The 7,688-nt window shown below is 41.6% G+C and overlaps 2 non-coding genes across 2 annotated transcripts; both read left to right on the top strand.

Annotated features, from left to right (window-relative positions):
- The first annotated feature begins 2,627 nt into the window (after positions 1-2,627).
- On the top strand, positions 2,628-2,699 carry Trnaa-ugc (transfer RNA alanine (anticodon UGC)). Its single transcript has one exon. It is a non-coding gene; the product is annotated as a tRNA-Ala (tRNA).
- Positions 2,700-6,630: 3,931 nt separating this feature from the next.
- Positions 6,631-6,702, top strand: Trnaa-ugc (transfer RNA alanine (anticodon UGC)). Its single transcript has one exon. It is a non-coding gene; the product is annotated as a tRNA-Ala (tRNA).
- Positions 6,703-7,688: the final 986 nt, after the last annotated feature.

Raw genomic sequence — 7,688 nt, 5'->3', positions numbered from 1 at the left:
GACTTGTGGCCGTGCATTGTCGTGCAACAGCAAAACATTGTGATTTTGCCGATGTGATCGAACGCGACTCAGTCGAGCAAGAAGTTTCTTCAGTGTCGTCACATATGCATCAGAATTTATGGTGGTTCGACTTGGCATGACGTACACAAGCAAGAGTCCTTCGGAATCGAAAAACACCATAGCCATAACTTTTCCAGCAGAAGGTGTGGTTTTGAATTTTTTTCCTTGGGTGAAACTTGCATGATGCCACTCCATTGATTGCCTCTTCGTCTCTGGTGAAAAATGATGGAGCCATGTTTCATCACCTGTCACAATTCTTCCAAGAAATTCATCTCCACCATTCTCATACTGTTCCAAAAGTTCGCTGCATACCGTTTTAATTGCTTCTTTGTGAGCCACTGTCAACCTCCTGGGAACCCACCTGGCACAAACCTTTTTTACTTTGGTATCTGTTTCAGACCTGTAAACATGTCGAGTTCTGTGCCTACAAACTACGATTTGCGGACAGCATACGTTTTCAATTATCATTTGAAGAAAACTGCTGCAGAATCGCATCGAAGGCTTGCCGAAGCTTTCGGCGAACATGCTCTTGCCAAAACACAGTGTTTCGAGTGATTCAGAAGATTCAAAAGTGTTTATTTCGACGTAAGAAACAACGAGCGCGGGAAACCACCTATAAAGTTCGAAGACAACGAATTGCAGGCCTTATTGGATAAAGCTGATACTCAGACCCAACAGCAACTCGGGGAACAATTGAATGTGACGCAGAAAGTCGTTTCCCTTCGGTTGAAAGCTATGGGAAAGGTGCAGGACGTGGGAAAAAAGGTTCTGCATGAGTTGAAGAAAGACAGAAAGCACATCGAAAGACCGCTTGTGAAATGCTGCTCGCCAGATACGAAAGACTGTCGTTTCTCCACCGAATAGTGACAGGTGATGAAAAATGGATATATTTTGAAAATCCTAAGCGTCATAAATCATAGGTGAATCCACACAGATTATCGACATCCACTGCAAGATCAAACCGCTTTGGAAAGAAGACAATGCTCTGTGTTTGGTGGGATCAGAAGGGTGTCATCTATTATGAGTTGCTAAAACTTGGTGAAACCATTAACATAGATCGCTCCCAACAACAAATGATCTATGTAACTCGAGCATTACGTGAAAAACGACCGGAATATGAAATAAAGGCAACACAAAGTCATATTGCACCATGATAACGCCCCATCTTACACAGCCAAACGGGTCAGGGAAACGCTCGAGGCTTTCAGTTCTGAAATACATGGGCATGCGGCGTATTCTCCAGACTTGGCTTTGTCCGATTATCATCTATTTGCATCACTCGGACACGCTCTCGCTGAGCTACGCTTCAATTCGTATGGAAATGTACTAAAATAGTTAACTGACCGGTTCGCTTCAAAAGAAGAACTGTTATTTGGCGTGACATTAATAGCCTGCCGGGGAGGTGGAAGAAATGTATATATAGCATTGGAGGTTATTATGAATAAAATATTGTTCATCAGTTTCAAACAAAAGAAGAGTAATTATTGCAACTAAATTCCGGTTTCATACCTCTACACCTGGTAAGCTTTGTGGCCCCACAGGTTCTATTCGAGAGTAGACTATGTGCCGGCACCAGGTTTCACCCTCTCCCTTCTCTCATCATCTAACACACACACACACACAGCACACTAAACTCACACCCATTTCTGTCACCTACTCTTACCAGGTACACTTATGTACAGAACTCTCACATTTCGCGGAGGAAAAGTGTCATTGTGGGCAAAGAATAGCCTTCGGGCTCTCGCAGTCAGCAATGGCATACGACTACTTGTCGCCGTGTAGGTTTTCACAAGAGCTTATTGCTTAAAAGAGGTAAACTTTCAGTGACTTATTTCAAAACAATATTTGTATGAAATGTGTGTAATTCGTTTCGTTCCCATAATAAACTGGTTCAACAGTTTCCTGCCATGACGTATGTCACTGCAGAGACACTTCAAATATTTTTAATACAAGGACAAATGAAGGGAACTGTAGTTTCCGGTTGGACCTTTTTCTTCCCGCTACAACTTGTAGAGAAATCGTACCTGGCATTTTCAGAGCTTGAAAAAAAAAAACAAAAAAAAAAAAAAAGAAAAATCGAGAATTGAAACCCTTGAACTAGGTTTCGACAGTTTTAAAAGGGGCCTCATCAGAAGTGAGTAGTTTAAAATTGTCGGAACATAGTTCAGTAGTTCCAATAAACCTTTATCAGATACTGGCTGCCTGATTTGATTCAACCTCTCTAAGTTTACAGTCGTACACTTACTGAATTTACAGCCACGTTTAAGGTGTATCTGATTTCTATTCGTACCGGACATCCCCTTGTTTAGATACCCACATTCTTCCTGATGCAGAGAAAGTTTGTATAAGATAATTACAAAGATGAAAACCCACATAAATAAGTGAGATGCCTTCCATTTCGTTCTTGAGAAACAGAGACGTGCGCTGTGTGTGTACCAAGGGCCACTGAGGAAGGTTATAGATCCCTGGGATGCGGCGCTGGCCGGTTGCCTAGCTACGCCTCAGCGGCTTACGTAGGCGACCTACTGAGTCGTGTATGACTGGAAAGATATCACAACATTCCGTTCGGGGATGTAGCTCAGTGGTAGAGCGTTCGCTTTGCATGTGAAAGGCCCCGGGTTCGATCCCCGGCATCTCCAACTAAATTTTATCGTCATCTTCTCGGTCTTAGTGTTACATCACTAGTAACATCCACTTCATGCCAGACAATATTTGGACGATTATCCAATTGTAAAAGGTTATGGAAATAACTCCGCCAGTGGTCTTTTGTGGTACTTGAATTGTTATTTATCATGACCGTAACTCATCAAATGGTACACATTTTTAATGAATATTTGGAGCATTGTAGCAGTTTTGTAGGTATGGTAAGATAAAAAAAATGAAATAAGTAAGCAATGAATGTGCCGATAATTATGTACATCATAAGATCGTTAATAGAAATGTGTACAGTCTGATGATAGCTCGCTAAGCGATTCGAAACGGTCTTGACAATTAAAAACTGAAGCATCACAAAAGGCAACTGGTTACAGTCTTTTTGGATATCTTTATTTATCATATTCGCAGTGTTTAACATTCACAGTGAATAAAAGTTTTATTTGTATGTCTGGATGAAAATAGAAGATTCTGGTCTACATGTACATCTTGCTCCGTACAACACCTGATAGTGTGTGGCTGAGGATACTTCTGGTACCACTAACTGAAGCCCCCTACCCTGTTCAGTCGCTAATGGTCTGTGAGAGCACTGGTTGTCGGTAAGCCTCTGTGTTAGCTCCAATTTCTCGAATTTTCAAGTTGTGGACATTTCGTGAGATGCATGTGGAAGAAGTAATTGACTACCCGTTTTGGGAAGCTCTCTCTCAAAATTTCAATAGTATCTCCGTGATGCACAACGCCACTCTTTTAACGCTTGCCACTAGAATTGATTGAATATATCTATAATGTTCTTGCGCCGACCGAACGATCCCGTGACGAAGTGTGCCGCTCTTCGTTGTATCTTTTCTATCCCTTCTATTGGTCCTACCTGGTAAGGATCCCAGATTCATGAACAATACTCAGGAATCTGTTGCACAAGCGCTTTACAACCCACGTCCTTCTTGTATGAGTTACATTTCCTTAAGAGTCTACCTACGAATCTCAGCCTGGCATCGGCTTTTCGTACTAATTGTTTTATATGGTCATCCCACTTCAGTTCGCTTTGGATAGATACTCCTAGACAGAGGGTGAAACCTATTGAACTATATGAAATAAAATCGTCATAACTTCTGAACTGATTGCGTTAGAACGTTTAAACTGTACGATTGGACGTGGGGCCTTTCATTTGGATGCGTTTGTCAATAAGCAAAATTGGCGCATTTCGTGATCGAGAAGTCTCTTCACTCTCAACTGGTGGGTATGTCGTGTGCAATGTCGGTGCAATATTCCTTGATGGCACAGTGACTACCAAATGGTACGTGAAGGTTTTGATTTCATCCCTATTAGCCAAAGTGACTCTGATTTCGACAATACGTGGTTCAGGCAAGACGGAACTCGAGCCCGTCGAAGCAGGAGAGTGTTTCGTGTCGCGGAGGAGCACTTTGGGGTCGGCATTCTGGCTCTGGGGTACACAGGGGGCAATGGCATGGGCCTCGAATGGCCGCCATATTCTCCAGATCTGAACACATGCGACTCCTTTTTGAGAGCCTATATTAAAGACAAGGTGTACAGCAATAGCCCCGAAACCATTGCTGAGCTGAAAACATCCATCCAGATCATCGACAGTATCGATGTTCAGACACTTCAGCGGGTCATGCAGAATTTCACTATTCGTCTGCGCCATATCATTGTCAATGATGGCAGGCATATCGAACATATCATAACGTAAATCCAAAAATCTGTAGCCACGTTTACATGCTATAATTTGCATGTAATCTACGTATCTTTTCACATTGTTCAACAATTGTCAGCCTATATTTTCCAACAGTTTGTTGTAAATAGTGTGGTCGATTTCTTTTCCTGTGTGTGCGCAATATGTTATATTAATTTACACTGATGATCAACTCCTAGAGCCTGCACCGTTAATCATTCCGTTGCAGGTCATTCTACAAATCGTTACTGTGTTCTTGCGTTACTGCTTTCTTAGTGACAATCGCATCATCTGCGAACAATGTTAGCTTCTGACGCTCTCTACATACCTTGATGGACAGTGGAACCTCGGTTATCAGGCATCCAATGAAACAACTTATTTACAGAAACTGTAGAGTTTTTTTGTACTCCGGAAGCAACAGCAGCAGCAATCGACGAAGACAGTTATTAAATTTACGTTCAGCCGACCGCTATACACGAATGCTGACACAGAATCAATAAGTTAACATCATTGTGAAGTACTGTATTTCCCCGTTAGTTGCGAGTATAAAACGACATCAAAGAGAAAGGAGGCGGCAGCGTCCATGGACCAAAAGGTGCACTACGTAGGTTGGATACAGAGATTTACTCAACATATTATTGCTGATTTTGGTGTCGGAGAATCGGTAAGAAATTGAAAAGTTTTGTTGCAAAGTGAGGATCCCTGATGGCGAAATTATCTCCGGTTTTTCATCTGCGTACGTTGATGGTAGCAATGATGGATTTCCTGACTATGTTGGCGTTCTATAGCAAGACATTACGACACATACAGAGGTAGCTGCTACAGATCCACGTTACGCGAATTTCTGTCGCGAGAACTGGGTACCACTGCTACTGAAAACGTTTGGTTCCAGCAGGTCGGCGTTATGTGCCGCACATTGATGCTACAGGTATGCTCGATTTGTTGAGGAAGAATTTTTCATCTCAAGACGTGGATCTGTGAATTAGCCACCACGGTCGTGTGTTTTAACACCCATGGATTTTTTAATTTTTTTTTTTTTTTTACTTTGGGGCTACATCAAAGCCCAGGTCTATGCTGACAAGCCACGAATTTTGGAACATTTGGAGGCGGACATTCATTGGGCTGTCGCAGACATAATGCCACTAACTTTGGACATAGAGATTAACATTTGGAATCACTCTGTGCATCAGTGTATTTAAAGCCTCGGTGAACATTTGTACGATATTTTGTTCAGAACATAACTGCAATGTCTAACCTTCAAAACAAAGCACAATTTACTTTGATAGGTAGACAGGCATTTTTTTTCAAATTTTAAAAATTATCACTCCTAATGAAAGACCCTTAACAATGAAACAAAAACTGTGACCGATGTTTCACACTTCTTTATCTCCATCATCAAAGATTTAGTGGAAATACGACTGCCTGAGGCCCTTACAAACCGGGACGTCGGTTTCCAGTTAGATAGTACATGGAATCCTGTCACAGAAAAACTTCGTGCTCTGTGCAGCCGGCGACGTTCTGCGACCTGGTACGATGAGGCGAACTTTCACCACGAAGCGCAGTCGAACTAGCGCACTGACTTCCAGCAGACGCGCATGTACTCAAGCAACGTGAGCGCGACAAATTCTGGCTACGCCACGCAAGCGCATGTGGGGGCCTTAAACAGAAAATTTCGCTGTGCTTTAGACAATATGCACCTGAAGACGGCAAAAAGACTCTGCGCTGAAATATCGTGTCATACGACAAGAGAGGTATGGCTGTATTCGATGTACTGTATCAGCATAGTATGATGTTTCAGTGTCCTTTACGCCTCCTGAAGATTGTTTTAAAACTTGAACAAAGGTTCCAATAAAACTTTATTTGATACTGGACAGCTTGATTTTTTCAACCTCCCTAAGTTTACTGTCGTATAGTTGTTAAATTTACAGCCGTGCTTAATATTTTAAACTATACCTGAAGTTTCTGTTCATAGTGTAAGTACCTTAATTTAAATCAGATATCTACGCTCTTGTTGGTGCAGAGATAGTTTGTATAAAATATTTACAAACTCCCTATTAGCTTGGTGAAATTTCATTCTTGGGAAACGAGATGCGCGCTGCTTCTGCGGAAGGCTATGTATGGTTCCCTGGTACACGGCGCTGGACGGTTGCCTAACCATGCGTCACCACTTTACGTAAGCGGACTGCTGAGAAAACGCTTAACCGGAAAGGAAGAAAGTCGTTCAGTAAGGGGATGTAGCTCAGTGGTAGAGCGTTCGCTTTGCATGTGAAAGGCCCCGGGTTCGATCCCCGGCATCTCCAACTAAATTTTATAATCAACCTCCGACTTACTGTGCAAATCTTTGTCAATGACCAATAACGCACATGTTAGCTTACATTTGAACGGTTCTCTGATTCTAAAGGATTATAGAAATAACTCTGAGCAGTCACCTTCCGTAATGGTTTAGTTTTCATTTACCCGTATCATCACCGGTTTCGAGCCGCCTAGTAATTCATCATATGACACATATTTTAATGAATATTTGGAGCATATCATAATACCATTTATTCAAAAAATCATTCATTAGAAATGTGTACCATCTGTTGATGAGTCGCTAGGTGATTCGAAACCAGTCATGGTAAACCTGGAAACCTTTATTCATCATAGTTTTAGTGTTCCATATCAATAATACATGATGTATATGAATGTATATCCGGTTAAGAATACACGGTCGTGCTCTACATACATTGATGGACGATGTAACCTCGGTTATCCAGCACTCAAAAGTACACTTTTTTAATAGAAATTGTAGAGTTTTTGGTACTCCCGAACTAACAGCAGAAACAATCGACGACGAAAAATACTAAAAATTTAAGTTCAGCCAACCGCCATACACGTATGCCTGAACTATGTCACTTGATGAGTTAACATAGCATTTTAAAATACCGTATCGCTCACGTTTGTTGTGAGTATAAAACGACATCAAAGGGACAGGAGGTAGTAGTGGCTGTGAGCAAAAAGATGCACTTCGAAGGATGGACAAAGATAACTATTCAGAATCGTTACTGCTGAATTTGGTCTTAGAACTTCAACGGTGTGGTATTGGAAGAATAATAATCGGCAGTAAATTGAAGAGTTTTGTTCCAAAATGATGGTCACTGGGGCCGAAATTATCGCCGGTTACTCATCTCCGTATAATGATGGTAGCGATTACGTATTATCCGACGAAGTTGACACTCAATGGGAAAACATTACGACACATACAGATGTAACAACGCAACTGGACAAAATAATGATTTTTTTAAAA

Source organism: Schistocerca serialis, chromosome 8 (assembly GCF_023864345.2).
Source record: "Schistocerca serialis cubense isolate TAMUIC-IGC-003099 chromosome 8, iqSchSeri2.2, whole genome shotgun sequence".
Lineage (NCBI taxonomy): Eukaryota > Metazoa > Arthropoda > Insecta > Orthoptera > Acrididae > Schistocerca > Schistocerca serialis.
The sequence above is the reverse complement of the archived record's forward strand: the minus strand, read 5'-3'. Positions and strand labels throughout refer to the sequence as shown.